The following is a 17,860-nucleotide window of genomic DNA, read 5'->3' as shown; positions in this document are numbered from 1 at the left end:
CAACCCCCTGCAGTGGCAGAAGGGTGGCTGGAAAGTTGCCCAGTGCAAAAGGACCAGGGGGTGCTGGTTGGCAGCACCTGAACAGGAGCCCAGCTGTGCTCAGGTGGCCAAGATGACCAGTGGCACCTGGCTCATATCAGGAATAATGTGGCAGCAGGAGCAGGGCAGGGATTGTCCCCCTGCCCGGGGCACTGGTGGGGTCACATCTCGAGTGCTGTGTCCAGTCCTGGGCCCTTCAGTTCTGGAAGGACATTGAGGGGCTGGAGAGTGTCCAGGGAAGGGAACGGAGCTGGGAAGGGGCTGGAGCAGCAGGAGAACTGAGGGAGCTGGGGGGGCTCAGCCTGGAGAAAAGGAGGCTCAGGGGGGACCTTCTGGCTCTGCAACCCCCTGACAGGAGGGGGGAGCTGGGGGGGGTTGGGCTCTGCTGCCAGGGAACAAGGGACAGGAGGAGAGGGAACGGCCTCAGGCTGTGCCAGGGGAGGGTCAGGTTGGACATAAGGAGGAATTTCTGCCTGGAAAGGGTGGTCAGGCACTGGAAGGGGCTGCCCAGGGAGGTTTGGAGTCCCCACCCATGGAGGTGTCCAAGGAATGACTGGACATGGCCCTCAGTACTCTGGGGGCTGGGGAACAAGGTAGGGATGGGGCACAGGTTTGAATTGATGGTCTTGGAGGTCTTTTCCAACCTTAATTGTGATTCTCCCTCACTCTGGGCACTCTGCAATAACCAGCAGTGGTTCCTGCATCAAAGAATTTGCAGGGAGATGTGTGGCAGCCCTGTAGTGTCTCCTCTCGTGGAGGAGCTCCACTGAAGGCAGGAGGTTTGCTGACCTGGGCCCCTCCTTTTGGGGATGCTCGACCCTTCCTAGCACTTATTCCCTGGCAGAGGCACACCAGGACCTCCTCGGGGGATACTAAATACAGCTAGAAAACACCACCAGCACCTGCTTTGTTGTAGTTTGGCGCAATCTGACCTCTGGCAGGCTGAGCAACAGATGCGGGAAAACAAAATTACTTTCCCAGGGAAAGCTCTCCCGGAGTCTTGATTAGCTCTGGGAGGTGGGACAGGGAGCCGGGGCCCGGCTTTTTTTTTTTCTTTTTGTCTTTGGGCAATTGTTTATCTAATCAGAGCTGTGTCAAAAGCTGGAGATCTAATCAAACGTCAGGTGCGTTTTTCACAGCTCAGGGTACGTCCTACGGGCCGAGCAGAGACAATACAGTTACAGTCAAGTGCTCCGGTGAAACAAAAGGTTTCGCTAAAGCCTCGGGATTGAGGGAAACGCCGGGAGCGGGTGGCAGAGCAGCGACGGTGCTGAGCCAGCGGAAAAAGCTGCACTTCCAGCTCAGGAAGCTTTTTGCCTGTGTGTAAATACGGGCAGGCTCAGCTCTGCCCCGCCAGAAAAGGACAATTATAATTATTATTATTATTATTCCTTCCTTATCAAACCCCTTGCATTCCTTCCTTGCCAGGCAGCCTCCTCCATCCGGGGTCATAGATGTTTTTGGGCCACTTTGAGAGGCTTTTGAGGGGGCTAAACCCATCTCAGCTTCCAGCAGCAACCTGCTTTCCCACAAACGTGGTTCAAGGTTGATGCAAGTGCTCTTACCTGGTTCACAGTCTCACATCCTGCTCCCACACGGTGTGTTTAGGTGATGGGGACCCTCATATTGAAAAATAATATATTAATTAAAGAAATTTAATATAGGGGGATCCTTTATAGGAAAATAAGCGGTGTGGAAACATCCTCCAGGGAAGAATGGTGGTAAATACAAGGTGTTAAATATAAATAAATGTAAATATAAGTATTTATTAAATAGCGATACAAATAGAGATATAAATAGATAAATTATAGAGATAAATGCAACACATCCTTTAAATGGCATGTCCGTGCTCCTGTCCCAGCCTGGAACAGAAGCAGGAGCCCTGACACCAACCCAAGCAGTGCCCAAATCCTTCTGCAGGTTGAAAGCAAAGATTTTTCCAGAAATGAAGGGATACCTTCCAGTCTGAACTGCCAAAATGCTGCTGTGAGCTGAAGGTGGCTTACTCTGTGCAGTGCTGAAATCAATCAAATTTATCAGACCAAATAAGTGTTAATTAGGTCTTATTACCAATGTCCCTCAGTGGATGTTCCTTTCCTTCTGTAACAAAGACAGCACAACCCTCCCAGGTGAGAAAACACCTGCCCTGCTGTATTACAAGCCCTTCACAGCCAAACGTCATGTCCTGGGACAGGGAAAAGCAGCTCCACCCTCTTTGCTGGTTATTAATTTCCTTTTCGTTGAAGTGGAGGGAGGTCACAGCCCCAGACTTAAACACCCCAAGGTTCCTGCGCGACTTTGAAAGAGCAGCGGGTACATTTTGTGTACCAATGCTGCTATCTGCTGGCTGCGCTCTGCCAGAACAGTCACTACTTGGCTCTAGAGGGCAGCTGGTGCTTGGGGAACGGTGCCCAGGCAGAAGCAGCTCCCAAAAAAGGGTGCTGCCCCACCACAGTGCCTCAGCAATCCAGCCCCGAGGCACAGCGACACCGTTATAATGGAATTATAAAAGGCTAATGCAGACAGCATGGGCTTTAAAGTGGAAATGGGGAATGGGGAACGTCTACAATGGAATTTCTAGCATGGGTTTCACATCAATTCATTTTCCATCTGCTTGTTCCGTGCTGGATCCTGCAAAAAACCTCGCGTGGGAGTTCCCCAGTAGTCGCTGCCCCATCTGCTGCCGGGACATGGAGGAGTTTTGGTCCGAGACCAGGTGGGCTTTGGTGACATGCTGTGTTCCAGCTCGGGTGGCTGATGGGGAAGCAGCATCCGTGGAGCCAGGGCACATCCCTGTGGCTGGAGGGAACCAGCAGTGCCCTCGGCTTCCTCCAGTCAGGCCCACTGGACCCCAGTTTTGGGTCAGCCACAAGCTCAGTCATCATCAGATGGACATAAAAGCATCTCTTGGCTCTGGTAAAAGGTGATGCTCGAGCTCATTTCCTTTTCTTTCCTTTTCTAACCATAGGAAAGAAACCAGCACCGTGTGAAATCCATGTCTGCACCAGTTGGATATTTCAGTGGTTGGACCTGGCAGTGGTTGGACTTGATGATCTTAGAGGGCTTATCCAACCTTAATGCTTCCATGATTCTCTGATTCTGTCTTTGCTTTCAAGGTAAATGGAACAGCATCTGGGTAGGGCTTTTCCATCACCCTGAAAAAAATTATATTTACAATTATTTGCATTACAGGCACTTCACGTGTGTTTTAATTCTGAGTCTTTAATCTTAGCCTTCAGATCTATTTAATTTGCTGGTGTTTTGATTTGCAGTAACAGACATAAATGAGATTATCCATCCCTTGAGAGAAACTGTCAAAGGCAAATGCTGAGGAATTGGGCTCTAAAAACATTTTAATGTGCTCGTGTTGCAAACCCTGCAATGGAGCCAGAGATGAGCAGAGATCAGTGTGAGCCAGGACTAAGGTCCCAAAGACCACACGGTGTGAGCAGGATCTTGGGATGATGCAGAGCTCTCCCCATGTTCCCAGGCTCACCTTATGGTGTTGGGAGAAAAGGAGTTTCACTCCTGGTTCCACTCCTCTGAGTGCAGAAAAAAAGCTCTGAAAACTCCTATCACTTTTTTTCCTGCATTAGACACAGATGTCCCAAGGGCCCTTTTATGAAGAAAATTTATTTTCAAGTTACATACTTTTTTATTCCTATAAATTAAGCAATATGTAACTCTACTGACCCTTAGTTATTTATTTGCTATTTCTGGTTATTTTGGTGGGGTTTTTTTTTTCTTCATATTTTTTTTAATCTTCTTGTTTGCATCTTCCTTCTTTCCTTATCTTCTTCCTGCCCCAGAGGCTTATTTCTGCTTTGGCAACATGCTAACGTGTTTAGGAACGATAAGACGTCTAATTAATAGTTTAATTAGCAGTACAAGGTCTTAATAGCTTATTAAAGGAAATACATTCAGAGAATTCTTTTCCTTGCCTTGCCTTGGTACAATATAATTTACCAGCAAATGATAAAACAGTTTGAAACTGCTCAGACTTTCAGCGAGGAAAGTGGGGCTGGATTGGTGATTTCACGGGGGATTTTGCACCGCTAATACTATTATTTTGTTGTTGTTGTTTTAAAACAATTTAAGAGATTAACAAAAGCGATCGGGAAGGAGCAGCGCGGCTGTGGCGTGCGGGCAGGAGCCCGAACGAGGAGTTAAATCCCTCCTTTCGCGTATAAACAAGTCCTGAGGAAGGTAAACTTGCTCTTTAAGAGTCTCGGGCTGAAATGTCAGGTCGCGGTCGGAGCTGGGGCAGCTCAGCCACCCTCCCGCTCCTTTTTCACTTATGTTAGTTTAAAAATCATTATTTTAACTCGAGGCATCCTTGGTTTATAAGCTCCAGCAGAGTACGGCCCAGCTCTAAACCCTCTGGATCCCTCCTGCTTCCAGCAGCGAGAAACTCCAGCGTTAAATCCTGCTGGGAGCAGAGGGAAATCAGAGCGCGTCGCTGCAGCTCGGATTCCCCGGGCCGCCGTGTTTTTCCTCTGACCCACACAAAGATTTCTTTCTAAATTTATCACGGCGTTCATCGGCAGTCCCACTTAGCGCAGATTAGGAGGCCGGGCAGGCAGGGCCCATCGGAATGAGGGCAGGGGAGCCTGGAAAAGCAGGGAGGGGCAGGGAATGAGCGAGGGGCAGGTGCAGCCCCATCCCTGCTCCCAACCGGCCTCGCTGCTCCAGAGGATCCTTCGCCGCGGGCTCCCTGCGGCCGGAATGCTGCACCGAGATGGCAGCGCCCCAGCTCCTGGCCGGGTCCAGGGACGTTCTGCTGGTCCCTGGAGGCCCCCGGTGCTGGCACCGCTGGGGAATTCCCACTGGGCTGCGGAATCCTGCCGGCTCTGCGCGGGTCGAGAAGGCGAAGCAGGATTTGGGGAGCACTAGGGAGGGTTTGTGCAGCACCCCCAGGGCAGCCGAGCATCCCTCCACCTCCCCAGGCCTCTCGTGTCCTCCCAGCACATCCTGGGTGACTGAGTGACCCTGGTTTTGTGCCCTTGGATCCCCACGCCGAGGACACAGACTTGTGAGCCCCATCCTGCCGTGGGTGCTGGTTGGTTTTTAGCCACGAAGCCCTGCCCAGGGAGTATGAGCCGTGTCTGGAATCACGCAGGGAAATTATGCAGTTCCAAGGATGGCATAATTGGGAGAACGCTTGACTAGCGCAATTTTCTTGTGTGCCTGTCAGCAAATCACTTAATCTGTGCTGTGCCAAGTTTCCCAGCCGTTAAATGGGGAATGATTATCCCACCACTTCCTAAAAGGGAGTGAGAATAATACCCATTAATGACTGTGGAGGTCCTGGAAGGTGGTCCTGGAGATGTGCAGTGACACACGCAGTGGCTGCAGACCTGGAAGGAACAGGCAGCAGTTTAAACCCAACCTTTAAACATTAATTTCTCCTCCTGCTGCCTATTTTTTTTTTGTTTAAGCGAGGAAAATCCCGAAATAGATCTGTGTCTATTTGTGCCGGATTTTCAGAGACTTCACTGCCATCCCCCGGGACGGGACATCCCAGGTCCTCTGGGGAAGAAGAGGAAAATTCCTGGAGAAGGCAGCTCGGTGAGGGTGGAAGGGGGGCTCTGGGGCGAACCCCCCGCCCTTCATCCACTGCCCCCGACCCCCCCTCGGGGACTCGCTGCCTCCTGGGAGTTGTAGTCGGTGCGGGGTGACCTTGGCCCCGCTGCCGCCTCCTCCGCAGGGAGCCCGGGGAGGCCCCTCCGCCTCCCCCGCTCCGCCCCAGCTCGATGCGGCCCCGGCAGCCGCTGCGGCCCCCCGGGAACGGGCCGGGAGCCGCGGGGATGATGATGCGCCAGGCGAGTACCGCGGGCGGGGAGCGGGGGGAGCGGGGCCGGGCACATCCCGAGCGCACCCCGCGCACATCCCGGCTGCATCCCGAGCCGGCCTCCCACGCGCTTCCCCTGCACACCCCCTGCTCGTTCCCTGCGCCCCCCACCACCATGGACAACTCATGCACCCCCCTGTGCACATCCCCTGCTCGTTCCCTGCGCCCCCCGCCACCATGGACATCCCCTGCACCCCCCACCACCATGGACATCCCCTGCACCCCCCTGTGCACATCCCCTGCTCGTTCCCTGTGCCCCCCATCACCATGGACATCCCCTGCACCCCCCTGTGCACATCCCCTGCTCGTTCCCTGTCCCCCCCACCACCATGGACATCCCCTGCACCCCCCTGTGCCCATCACCGCCACCACCCCAGGGCCCCCCCAGTGCACATCCCCTGCTCGCTCCCTTCCTCACCACCACCATGCACATCCCCTGCACCCCCCCGTACCCTCCTATGCTCATCCCCTGCGCCGCCCCACGGACCCCCCAAAGACCATCCCCTGCGCATCCCGTGCACCCCCCGTGCACGTTCCCTCCACCCCCCCCCGCGCATCTTCCTCGTCCGGCGCGCCCCCCACTCACCGCCCCGGTTTATCCGAGGCACCCCCCTGCGCATCCCCCGCCTGTCCCCGCACGCATCCCCCGCACCACCCCACGCGGGTCCCCCCGGTTTCGCCCCCTCTTTCTCCTCTCGGGGCTCCGCCGCCCGCCGGGACCCCCCCTCGGCAGCCGCGGTTCGGGCCCGAGGCCACGGGGAGGGAGCGGCCGCGGCTGGGGGAGGGACCGGAGCGGGGAGGGAAGAGGGATTGGGCACGGCCCCCCCTCCCCGGCCTGCTCTGAGTCGCCAGACTTACGGGGGGTGATTTAAAATCGTCATAGTGTGGATAATAATAGTGATTCTTATAATAATATCGATAGCAATAATAATAATAATAATAATAATAATAATAATAATAATAATAATAATAATAATAATAATAATAATAAAAAAAAATCATAAATAGCAATGATAATAAATAGCTATGATAATAAATAGCAATGATAATAAATAATAATAATTAAAAATAATAAATAACAATGATAATAAATAGCAGTAATAATAAATAATAATAATAAAAATGATAATAAATAGCAATGATAATAAATAGCAATAATAATAGATAATAATAATAAAAATAATAATAAATAGCAATAATAATAAATAGCAATAATAACAACAACAACAATATAATAATAGCTATAAATAATAGAAATATAAATTAGCAAAATAATAATAGCATAATAATGGCAAAATAATTATAATGGCATAATAATGATAGTAATAATAATAATAATAATGGCCGTAATAATAATAATCACAATCATAATCTGATTCCGTGACATTTAAAAAAAAGGACCCACATGGGTAAAATTTTAGCCAACTCTGCCCAGGCTCACTCCTTCCTAGTGGATAAGCAGGAATGACAGTCCTAGGCCAAATGGGAACATCAGGTGGAATTTAAGAGGTCTCTCACTTTATTTTCCCACAAGGCCAGGGGGGTTGGAAGTTGCTGCTTCACAGCTTGGTGTTTTCTCTGCTTTCCTATTTCGGAGTAATTGCTCCATGTAGCACAGTAACTTCCACGCCATGGGTTGTTACATTCTTGCCCCTTATTTTTGCTCTCAGAATATATGATGCAGTTTCTGTTTGTGGACTGTTTTAATAGCGAGGTGGCTGAGACAAAGTTTACTCAATAAACTTGCCTTTCCCCTTGAGCAGCTTTAGCTTAGATAAACTGGCTGTGAAGTCCCCGTTTAGCGTGGGACTAGGACTGTTTACCATTCATCATTGTTAGTTAATTGCTGTTTGGTTAAATATTTAGTTTGGATTAAGTTCTTTTATGCCCCTTTCTTAAAAAATAATAAATAAAGGTGTGTTTAGCAATGCGGTGAAAGGCTTTTTAGAAGGCTTTTCAAAGACACTCTGCAGGAGGGAAGCTCCATAAAGCTTCTTTTCGGTATTTTGCATTTAAATTTTCTTAGTTGTAGTTTGTTGTGCTGTTATATTTGTAATTAGCCAAGCTGAAGCACCAAGGGCATTGGACTGTTCTCTGGAGTGACTGCAGACTTGTCTTCGCTACCAGTGTCATTCTTTAATCTGAGAAGAAAAAAAATCATAGAATATCCTGAGCTGGATCGAGTCCAACTCCTGGCCCTGCACAGGACAGCCCCAAATGCAGTTTTCATCGTGGTTTAAAGCCACCAAGTCCAACTGGTGGCCTGCAGATGGACCATGTTTGATGTAAGAGGAGAGTGGGAAGGGCAGGTTTGGGAAAGGCACCGAGGAGGGACTTCACTTAATACATTGAGCCAGTAACAACCCTCCTGCTTCTCCAGCCCTGTGAGGAGTTACCAAGCAGCAGGGTGAGGAGCTGAGTGTCAGGGTTAAGCCCCAAAGCAGTTCTGTGATTTCAGGTGCCAGGTCCTGCTCCCTGCAGAGGCGAATGGCACCACAAGCATCTCCACTCCAGGGGGATCCTGGTGCCCCCAACCTGCACAGAGCAGCTGGATCTGGAGGGACACAACTCAGGGGAGGCCTGGGAGAGACCAGGAAGCCCCCAGGGCACTGGGGAGGCTGTGGGAGATCAGTGCCCGCTGGAAAGGGCCTTTTTTGGTACAATGCAGCAGCGGTGACCCGGTCGTTACATAAACAAGAGTTTAATTTTGGAACTTTAATATTTAACAGGCTCACGTTTCTTGTGCTCAGACATGTTCTCATGCACTGCCCCTTTGACAAAATACTTCTTACCTACATCATTGTCCTGCGCTGGGTTCGTGATCCATTGGAGGGAATCTTCGTTCCCGGGATAATTCTTGTTCTTGGTGTGACTCTGTCAGACTGGAGCAGGGTTTTAGAAGGGTGGCCCTTCTGAGCTCTCCTCTACCATGAACAGAACACCAGAGGGTGTGGTGATGCCCAGAGCAGCAAAGCCCAGTCTGGGCAGTTCCCTACAACAACAGCACCACTACAAGCCAAGGCCCTTTGGAAGGCAGGCACAGGGATCCATCCTGAGCTGGGACCTCTACCAAAAGTGACTTGTAGAACTCACAAATTGTAAGTTATACTTCACCAGCTCCTGCAAGGAGAGAGGCTGGAGGGCTGTTGATCCTCTCTTGCTGTCTGTGGCTTTTCTCTGCAGTCAGCAACCATCCCACACAGGTTGGTGAAGGGAACTCAGGTATCTCCTGGGAGGGAACAGAAGCTCTGCTTGACCCTCGCTTTCAGAGGCAAAGGTGGTTTCTCATCTGTGGTCCAGCCCTTCAGCCTTGACTGTTCTGTTCTAAAACCACCAGAGAAGTCAAGAGGAACAGGAAACAAATTGCATTGGAAGTGCTTTGGAGGAAGGAGTTACCATGGAGATGGGAAGTCGGGTGGTTTTATTTAAGGTTATTAGGAGGCAGTAGGTCCTTCCTAAAGGGGTCTCGATACCACAACTTCTGTCTGTCTTTCTTTCTGAAGCTGTAGGGCATCTGTGTGTTGGCTTTAGGGGTCTCCCTCGCTGCCACTCTCTCCAGTCATGGAACAACTGCATCTCCAGCTTGGAAGTCTGCAGATATAGTAACCCTGAGCCACTCCAGGCAGCCCCTTGCAATGCCACTTACCTGAGGGGGAGAGATTTCCCCACCCTGTGGTCTGTGAAATGGATTTAGAATCATAGAAAGGCTTGGGTTGGAAGGGACCTTAAAGCTCCTCTCGTTCCAACCCCCTGCCATGGGCAGGGGCACCTTCCACGTGATCAGGTTGCTCAGGGCCCCATCCAACCTGGCCTTGAACACTTCCAGGGATTTAAAGAAGGCAGCTTTTGTTCTTTGTGCTGTAGGAATGACATTAGTGTTCTGGGAAAGAAACACTTGCCTTTAAACTATGATGCAGCATTTCCTTTATGGTCCTAATCCTTTCTCACCTGGCTGCCCAGGGCAGTGGCCCTCCCACAGCATTCCCAGCCAGGTGGCTGTTTCCATAAACCACTGGGAGAGGGAATAATGCAGACTTTGCACCCTTTAAATACGTTTTAACGGTGCAGTTCTCAGCACTGGCTGTGCTGGGCTGTGAAATGAGCAGGGACTGTGTTTGACCCCGGTGTGGAACTCCTCTGTGCTGTGTTTACCTGGCCTCCCACAGGTTCCCAGCTCTCTGTGACCGTGGGGCCGTCACGCTGCCTGCTCAGCACAGTTTGTCACCCCAAAGGAATGATGCAAATATAAGAATTAGCCCTGCCCTGTGCTGGGACTGCACAAATCCATCGTGCCAGGAGCCTGCCCTTCACCCATAGGGAACACCCAGGGAGGAGCACCCAGGAAGCTGCAGCCCTTCCCACATCCTGCAGCCAGCTCTCCATGTGCTGCTGAGTTACACCGTGTCCATCACTCCCTGTGTTCACTTAGGGTTTGTGGTTTGGGTTGGTTGTTTTTTTTTTCTTTAACCTATCATTTTGGACCTACAAATACTGAATTTAATCAGATATTTTTTTTCCCAGCCACCACACACCACGAGATCCTTCCTTTGCTCCTCACTGTTTTGCCTCAGTGATTTTGTATCATCTCCAAATGTTACCAGCTCACTATTACTCCATTTTCCAGAAACTGCCAATATCCTGGCCTGTGTCTTTAGGCACATTTGGGCACCAGCATTTCAGTTTTCACCTGCACTCAAAGTTTGGTGAATGGCTGTCCTAAGGCAGCTCATCTTGGACAACCTCATTTTAACCTCACTGTTCCGAGGCAGGAATGGCTTTAGATAACTCAGGTTTCATCCCTGTGGGTGGTGGGTTTGGCATCAAGGCTGTGCAGAACCCAGTGCTCCCTCCTGCAGTGGCCTCACACACACTTCAGCTGCAGCAGAGAGGGGAAGGAACGATCCATCTCCGGCAAAGGAGCTGCAGGTCTCCAGAACAACCTTACAGAAATCACCTGCTACACGTCACCAAGGGAATTCTAACCAGAAAGGCTGGGAAGCAAAGCCCTGGGAGGCCAGAGCTCCCAGGGGGTAGCCCTGACGAAAGAGCACGTGTCAGAGGGAAGCCTGGGATACAGGTCTCACTCATTCTTGGCTCATTGATGTGCACATCTGATGGCCCTATTTTCACCTCCCATATCCCATCTGCTTCCCTGCATTCCCCTTGAGCCCCTCTCCTCACCCCATCAGTGGGTGAAATAGGGTACCCTAAAGGCCAGAAGGCACTGTCCTGCACATTTCCCCTTTCACAGACTCCTGTATTCTAATGAATGTCTTGGACCTTTCACCCTGCCATAGATGTACCTTTTTGGAAGCCAAACACCCCACAGACCTCCTCTTTCCACAGAATCACACGAGCCACGTTCCCGGTGATGCTCCTCTCCCCTGGAGCTGCTGCTGTGTCCATCCACCCTGGCACTCCATCCTCCCGTTGCCAAGGAGCTGACTGTGCTGCTGAGACAGCCCTGGACTGCTCCAGCATTCCTGCTCTTCCTCTGCCTCCTCCTCCTCACCTCCCACTCGGCCTCTCCCACAGTTGCACTGGAAACGGGAATGCTGCAGCCACCACCTCCCATGTCGGGGTGTGCACATGGATAATCCCAGTGGTGGGACTGTGAGGAGCAGGGTGTTACTACCACGGGGTGACAGGCACCTCTGCGAGATAACTCAGGTTGCCATGGTTACAGGTGGAAAATAGGGCTGTGGGTTAACTCGGGCCAGCGGCGCACGAAGCACGACATCCCTTGTCATCCTGGCACACCTGAGGCACTGTGAGCTGGGGTGGCACCCCTCAGAAACCCCTGAGTCCCCACCCAGCCAGGCAAAACTTCCCAAAACTTCCCAAACATGAGTTACTGTGTGCAGCAGCCTCAGGGATGGCATCGGGTTGGGGCAGAGCAGCCTCCTGTGGGTAGGAGCCCGTCCCAGCCTTGGGATCTGTTCTCTCTTCTGGGTGCACCCCAAATTTTAACACCTCGTGTAAGCTCTGATTTTCCTGAGCTTTCACACTCTGAATATTTAAGAGGAATTTTCAGTCAGGGAAGCACTTCACCTGGAGACTGTTGTTCCATCTTGGAGGTAGAAGACCAGAGGGCACCGGCACGGGCTCCGATGGACCAGCCAGTGATGCTGTTCCTGGCTCCCAGAGAGACACACCACACAGATTCCATGAACAGGAGGTACAGGGCCTGCTGGAATGAGCCCTCTTGGAAGTATTGCATCCCACATGCTGATGGCCCAGCCCTCGGGAATGAAGTGTGGCAGCGTGGGAATGGATCTGAAGAGCAGAGCCTGGAGTCCGGGGCAGCCACAAATAAATTGTGCTCTATTAATCTCTTAATAACGTGGAGGAGTTTTGGTGTGCTGTGCAAAACAGACATTTAAAGCAGTCTTAAAAGTCTGTACTTACATCACAGGTGTGATATTGTAATATTCTGTACCTTAATCACAATATACCCCCATCCCTGGAAGTGTCCAAGGCCAGGTTGGACTGGGCTTGGAGCAACCTGGACCAGTGGAAGTTGTCCCTGCCCATGGCAGGGGGAGTGGAATGAAATGAGCTTTAAGGTCCTTTCCAGCCCAAACCATTCTATGATAATATATTTTTATTTTCTTGGGGTTTTTTGGGGGAGGAATAATAATAGAGTCTGGCTTAGAGGCTTAAACCCAGTCCTTGCCATTCCTTAGGGATCCTGTTTGTCCTTCCCACAGGATGAACGTGAATCCTCAGGTCTCCTTTCCCCTTTAAAGGAGTAAAACAGGCTGAGAAGGAGCTGGTTTATGTGGGGGGTTTTTTTAAGAGGAAAATAGTTGGCAGGAACATGAGCAAAGCTGAAAGTATTTTCATCTGTTTTGTTTTGTAATGTTTAATGTTTTGATTTCTACTTTACCAATTATACAAAGGAATCACTCAAAACAAAGGTCTCCCATTCTGAAAAGGGAAAAAATATCTATAGTGGGACTAATGTGACTAATGAGAATTGGCCAAGTAAGGAAAATATCCAAAATATCTTGAAAAATGACATATCTATTTTTTCTTCGGAAAAAAAAAAATAGAAAAGTTCACTCTCTAATTGAGATTTGTTTGCAAAATAATTCCGGGCTGGGAAGAGTAATCAACTCATGCATAAAAACATTGTTTTGAGAATAATTTTTATTTCGTTACTGGTAGCTTGGATTTTAGAACTTACCTGTGATTTCCAAATGATTATTGCTATGTCCCAACTTTTAAATTTGTGGACCCTTGTTTTACGAAAAGCTACGGAGAGAATTGATCAAGAAAATACGGTTTAAAAATAATAAATCTTGGCAGTTTGAGGACAAAACAGCTGGGAAAGGATCCTCTTCCTGCTCCCTCTTTTTTTTTTTTTTTACAAGTATTTTTAAAAGATAACAGCTTAGAATTACTTATTTTTAGAAGGCTCTAGAAGGCTCAGCTGAGACCCAGAGGCCACTGTGGCTCAGCGCTGTACAAGCAAATTATTTAGGCCAGTTTATCCCCGGCCAAAATAATTTACAATCCCAGTTTCCAGGCTGAGACAAGAGGGAGAGAGAGAAACCTCAGCCAGAGCTGCCAGCACCAATCCCAGCAGGAACAGCAAAACGCCCCGGTCAGCGCCGGCGCCGGCGGATTCAGCCCAGCTGATGAATATGATAATCCCCAATATGATAATTTTCGGTAATAAAAAGCACTTCAGGAATTTTTTTTCTTTTTTTTTTTTTTTTCTCCTCCAGATAAGAACAAATAATTTGTGGCATCGAGCTTGAAAAGTCCTGGGCGTTCCTTTGGCAGCGGGTGCCGGGTGAGGAGCCGGAGGCAGGCGTGGTGCTGCGTCTGGCAGCTCCCGGGCGCTCGTGGGTGCTGAGCTGGGGTGGGAGTGGGGACTGCAGGGATTCAGATGAATCACAGCACATTTCCCAATCTCTGCTGTGCTTATAAAAGCGCTCACTCCAGGCAGGGGCTGGCAGACACACACATTCAGTGGGATGTGCCCTGGTATCCGCAGGGTTTCCAAGTCGGGTCCAAGGCTCACCTCGTGTAGGTACAAGAGTGGGCACAGGGAGGAGGGATGGCCTTGGACAGGGCACAGCAGTGCTCTAAACAAGCTGCTCAGGAATGTCTAAACAAATTTTTTTTCCCCTGCTTATTCATTTCCCAATTGGAAAATATTGCTTTGTTACATTAAGGTTGGTAAAATTTTTATAGGGAGGTTTTTGTGTACCCGGGGCGGCAATCCAGGGAGCTGGGAGGTGACAGCAGGAGTGACAACCAGGACTGTGGGACAGCCAAAAACTATGCTACAGCATCAGCTGGGATACAGGCTCTGTGGGACTGTGTTCTGGACAGATCAAACAGGGATGTGCAGGTGGAATTCTGTCAGCTCAGGTGAGCACCCGGCAGCCCACAGGTACCAACTGCTCTGCAGTGCCTCTTCCTCATTTAATTCAAAATAAAAAAGCCAAATCCTGGATCCGTGTTTCAGCGTAAAGGAAAATGAACCTTAAAAAATGTAAATTGAAATCCTTTCCGATGAGCTGCAAGCAAAAATACTGTTGCCCCCAGCCCATCCAAAGCCCACTCAGAGCAACCTGACAGGTGCCAGCCCTGGGGACGACACTGTTGCCAAACAGATCCTGCCTCTGCCATGGCTGTGTCCTGTCATTCATCAGGACTTTGATTTTTAAATAAAACATCCCAACAGGCTCAGTTGGACACTTCAAATGAAATTCATGCTTCTCCCCCTGCGCTGGCAGGAGTTGTTCCTCAGGTAAACCCAAGATATGGAAGGAGTGTTTGGTTACTGCCACAGGAACAAGAAGAAAACCCATAGCATTCACTCCTGGCTTCTGATTAAACAAAACAAAGTTGTTATAGCTGAAGCGATACGTTTTCTGGCTAAATATTTAAATTGGTAATTAACATACTTTCTTTAGGGTGGGAAAATAGTTGTTTGCCATAGTTTCGTGGACTCGGTGGGAGAAATAAACCACCGGAGTTTGCAAAACAGAGGCTTAAATGTGTTTATTTCGTACTAAACATTTTGTAACTCTGCCTGTGAGGAGCAGCGAGCGGGAATGTTGTCCAGGAGGAAATAAAAGCAGCAGGGATTTATGGCACGGCCCCGCTCCGGGGGGTTTAACCACGCCAGCAGCCCTGGCACGGGACACGCTCCCCGGCAGCTCAGGGAGCCAGGAGGGCGGTGAGGTTTAAACCTTTAAAACAGCAAAGCACACGGTACCCGAAAGCCAGTTTTCCAGAGGTTTATTTAACTGGGGGGGAGCAGATTTGCAGGCCGGGCGCTGAGTTAAGCCTGTGCTGATCAGCTGGAGCCGAGGGCCGGGGCTCTGCCGTCATTCCCGGCGCTCCCTCCCAGGACTCCGCGTTCCCGGGTTATGCAATAACGGGCAGCCTGTGCCCCCCGACCCCGCTGCTGCCACAGTGGGCACCGATCCCCCTCTCCATTCACAGCCTCCCGTGCCCCCCACGTGAAACGGGAAACCTGGAAAAAGCAGAAGTGTGGCTGTAATTAGGATTAATCTATTTTTAGCAGGCTGTCTGCTGCCCTGTCCACGCTCCAGCTGAGATGTTTAATTCTGTCCAGCTCGACTCTTTTCTGCAGTGGCACCCAGGACTGGCACAAAAATTTTCTTTTAATCCTTAGATTTGGGGGTTTTTTTCCTGTTTTGCTTTGTGTGGATACGGTGGTTTTTAAAAAAAAAGTCCTTTTTTTGCCCACGTGTAATAACTGGAAAATCCAGCACTGAAGTAATACAAAGATTGCTGTATTAAAAAAAAAAAAAAAGTTATACAACGTTTACTATCATTATTATTCATTTTACTATGGAGTTTGGAAACCTCGTCATAGATCAGGAATGTGTTGTACCCTGGGCTGCACAAACAGCACAGAAGGAAAATTGCCTCTTCCAAGCTATATTGGATAAAAACACGCAGCGATACCAACAGGATTTGTGCTAAATGGCATCGGGACAAGATGTTAAAGACATCCCTGAGCACCTCGTCAGTCACTGACCCCGCATTTAAATATCTGCTGCGCGGGTCTTTTAACCTTTTTGCGATGTATTTGCGAAGGGAACTTCGTGATTAGCACTTAGGGAAACACCCTGGAACACAGTTGGATCGACATCAATAGACTCCTCCGGCCCCCCCGGGAATGTTTGGCTTTTGCAAATATTCCTGCCCCGCGCGAGAGTGGCAGGAGTGGCCCTGGGGAGACACGGCCCCGGGAAGGGGAGTGGGACCTCGAAGCACAGAATAGGGCAGTGGTCGAGTTTTCCTCGCCCCAGCCGTGCTCTCCCATGGGTGCTCCATGGCCTGGGGGTTGGGAAGATGCTTCCCCTTAGGGAAAAAGAGCTTCCCCCCAAAATCGCAGCCCCGGGGGCACGTCCTGCTCCAGGCACGGGCAGGGTGTTGGTTCCTCCGCACCCCACCTGTCCCCCCGCCCGGGCGTTTGAGTGACTCATGAAGCTCCCGGGTGCTGAGCGTGGAGAAAAGGGCTATTTCCGTGCTCCCACTGCAATCCCTGCTCCTCCGGCTGCGCTGTCAGGCACCTCAGCACCCCCGCCGGCTCTATTCTTAGCAGCTAATAGCTGAAATAATTCCTTTTGTCTCAGCGCTCTTGGCTCCTTAGGTTTGGAACCGAGTAAAAACCTGCGGCTCGGGGGAGCCTGAGCTGCTCTTGGGACCTCTCCCAGCGCTGGGAAGAGCGGCCGGGGGTCCGGGGAGCGTTGCTGTTCCAACCAGGAATGCTGGACGACAACGACCAGAGCAGAGCTGCGGGCTGAGGATCCCAAACAACTTGAACCTGGCTCCGACACAGCTCTGCTTTGAAGCAGCTCCTGCGTTAATGTAGTGCCATCTCTTTGAAAAGGATCCCGGCTTTTCCAGCTGGAAGTTTCTTAGACTTCACAGGGTAAATTCCAGGATTCCAGGTTTTCAAAGGGAGGGCCAGGTTTTCACCTGCAGGCTCCCATTTCAGAGCCTGCTTTACTGCGTGGGCTGGCTTTGCAGTGAGAATGCAAACGCTTTATGCAAATATGACTCCCCAATGCCAACACATCCACGACAGCTCTTGGGAAACAAACCCACACCTCTGGCTTCGCAGGCTTTTGATCTCAGCACCAGCTGTTCCATCCAGTTCCCTTGAACCACCCCCCAGACAGGACTCTGAACCCCCCACCCCGCTCCCTGTGCCGTGTCAGCCCTGCACACCCCAGCAGACGCACGGAATCAGCTTTAAAACTGTTTGAGAAGGGGTTTATTGCTATTTATCTGCCTGCAGCTCTTCCTCCTGCTGGTTGGGACCCCAGTGAGAGCAACAGTGTGTTCCAAGTGGAACAGGCTGCCCAGAGAAGCTGTGGCTGCCCCATCCCTGGAAGTGTCCAAGGCCAGGTTGGACAGGGCTTGGAGCAACCTGGGCTAGTGGAAGGTGTCCCTGCCCATGGCAGGGGGTGGGATGAGATGAGCTTTAAGGTCCCTTCCACCCCCAACCATTCTGGGATGCTGTGATTTTATGTGTATGCACTGGGCTGGCAGAGAAGAGGACTCACTGGCCACACCTCTGGAATTCACTAATTGAATTTGTCTGGAAAACAATAAACCTTTCAGAAAAAACCTAAATGTTTGTTGTGATTCTGTAACTTTTCTCTTGTAGTCACAGTAGGAAAAACATTGTAAAATACCCCTTCATGGACTCTGGTTGCTGCATTAGCAAATATTCCTATTTTGGAATTCTGAGTCTCCAGTTTCCTGGAAATCTGCACGTCCCAGTGGCTGTCAGGGTGGCACTAAAAGACCATGAACTGTCTGTTGTTCTCTATGCACACGTGAAAACAGAAGGAAGGCTTCAAACTTTTATTTCTGCTTTGCTTTGAAAACTGAAAGGAAGTGTCTCCTCAAAATAATTCCTTATTTTTTTATTCCTTATTCCATCTCCTCCCAAAGCCAGGCTGC

At 50.3% G+C, this 17,860-nt stretch overlaps 2 long non-coding RNA genes across 4 annotated transcripts; one reads left to right on the top strand and one right to left on the bottom strand.

The window, feature by feature from the left end:
* Positions 1–2,489: 2,489 nt before the first annotated feature.
* LOC127480497 (uncharacterized) lies at positions 2,490–12,232 on the top strand. Its single transcript, XR_007907923.1, has 3 exons — positions 2,490–2,755; positions 3,008–3,155; positions 11,237–12,232. It is a non-coding gene; the product is annotated as an uncharacterized LOC127480497 (long non-coding RNA).
* On the bottom strand, positions 3,657–6,636 carry LOC127480494 (uncharacterized). Of its 3 annotated transcripts, none has more exons than XR_007907920.1 (3): positions 6,543–6,636; positions 5,326–5,396; positions 3,657–4,649 (listed from the first exon to the last, which is right to left on the bottom strand). It is a non-coding gene; the product is annotated as an uncharacterized LOC127480494 (long non-coding RNA). The 3 variants fall into 3 exon arrangements; XR_007907919.1 differs by lacking the exon at positions 6,543–6,636 and adding an exon at positions 6,477–6,523; XR_007907918.1 differs by lacking the exon at positions 6,543–6,636 and having other exon boundaries at positions 5,326–5,877.
* Positions 12,233–17,860: the final 5,628 nt, after the last annotated feature.

This window comes from Manacus candei, unplaced genomic scaffold (genome assembly GCF_025592945.1).
Source record: "Manacus candei isolate 608988 ecotype Guabito, Panama unplaced genomic scaffold, ASM2559294v1 h1tg000073l, whole genome shotgun sequence".
NCBI lineage: Eukaryota > Metazoa > Chordata > Aves > Passeriformes > Pipridae > Manacus > Manacus candei.
Note: the sequence above shows the minus strand (reverse complement) of the source record. Positions and strands in the feature narration are given on the sequence as shown.